Source organism: Lolium perenne, chromosome 4 (genome assembly GCF_019359855.2).
Source record: "Lolium perenne isolate Kyuss_39 chromosome 4, Kyuss_2.0, whole genome shotgun sequence".
Classification (NCBI taxonomy): domain Eukaryota; kingdom Viridiplantae; phylum Streptophyta; class Magnoliopsida; order Poales; family Poaceae; genus Lolium; species Lolium perenne.
This window is the reverse complement of record NC_067247.2, coordinates 294202192-294203759: the sequence shown is the minus strand read 5'-3', so window position 1 is coordinate 294203759 and position 1568 is coordinate 294202192. Positions and strand designations below refer to the sequence as shown.

The following is a 1568-nucleotide window of genomic DNA, read 5'->3' as shown; positions in this document are numbered from 1 at the left end:
TTCTATGTGGCGGTGTGCAGTATCCACATTTAGCAACAAAAACCTTGAGCTAAGAAAAACATATGAAACAAAAACAAACTGACTGAAGCAAAACAATCCCTCAGAAGAGAATGTTTCGGAGCGAATGAGCGCAGTTCTAGCTGGGAGTACAGAACCACTGCTCCTAGCAAGAATTTATTTCAGTTCCAGGCAGGCACTACTAACCAGCATCGCGGTCACTTCTTCGCCGGCGTCGGTTGCTCAGGTACTTTATCCGCCGTACTCTCTGTTGCCGCCGGAGGGGCTGCGGCTGCCTTGCCACCTACTGTAGGATTTTCGCCATCGGCCGCGCCCTTCTTCTCACCCTCTCCAGCTGCCTGCTTGTCGTCCTTCTTCTGCTCCACCTCCTTTGTGTCTTTGCCGCCATCCTTCTTGGCGTCACCGTCTTTCTTGGCATCCTCCTTCGCCGGCGGGGGCAGCGGCGGCACCATGTGTGGCAGCGGGTTCTGCTTGAGCTTCATGAGGGCTTGGCGCATCCGGGAGAGATCAGTGGGCTTGCCCGGCTTTGGCCCCTACACCACCACGATGTTGGGCTTCTTCTCCAGCTCCTTTTTCTTTCTGGCAGCGCCCCTCTTCTCCAGCCCCGGGATCTCGTGAGGGACCAGCTCCGCAATCGCCTTCCAGTACTGCTTGTCCGCCTCCTTGTGGAATTTTTCTTGGTTCGCCAAGAACAGCTGATACATACATGATTTATTTACATTTGATTTCGATCATGTGAATGAACACTCAACCTAACTTAAGAAGATAAATGTGTGCAGTCAGTGTGAACTGTGAACTGCATGCTTGCCTTCTCCCTGTCTCTGTTCTGTGCCCGTTTGTTCTGGCAGTTCAGCTTGCGCTTCTCGAGGAAAGATTTTTTGAACTCATCGGCCTGCGCGATGATCTCGCTGCGCCGCTCTTTCTCCTTGCGCTCCTTCTCCTCCAGCGTCAGCCTGTTCTGCCTGCAAGATGAAGCCAGCAAGCCGTTCTCAACTTGAAATCATCTCTAAATAGCAATCCCCCATTACCCTATTTTCCTGCGTCCTCGTGCGTCCACGTCACCAATTCTTTTTCCCAGCGATGTCTCCCATCGTGACTCGGTATGGTAGCCAGCTTACTGTCACGTATTTTCTCCACATGGGCTGAGTTTTCCTTGGCGGGCTGGATGAGACGCCTGGACATGGGCTGGGTCATTGTTTGATATCTCGCGGTTCCTTCTGTAAAAAAAAAGGAATCAGTCTTCCACTTTATCTTCTCCATTCATTACCCATCCAACCTTCCGCTTCATCTCCCTTGGCTCAACTCACGGAATAGATCAGCAGGAATTGATGACTGCCCCTTCCTTTTCATCTTCTCCACTAAGAGTAATCCTTAAATAGTGCGGCTGCCTCCCTCTTTGCCCTCTTAATTGCAGATGGGTGGCCCAGCTCCTCTTCCTGTCAAAATCTCAAGGTATTGGACATGATTCCCCGATCGTCCACGCACATCACCTGAATGGGACGAACCTCAGAATTTGAAACCCTCGATGTCCACGTTGCCGAGCGACATCT

At 51.5% G+C, this 1568-nt stretch overlaps 1 pseudogene; it reads right to left on the bottom strand.

Moving 5' to 3' along the window:
• Window positions 1–215: 215 nt before the first annotated feature.
• Window positions 216–1109, bottom strand: LOC127347728 (clathrin light chain 3-like; annotated as a pseudogene).
• Window positions 1110–1568: the final 459 nt, after the last annotated feature.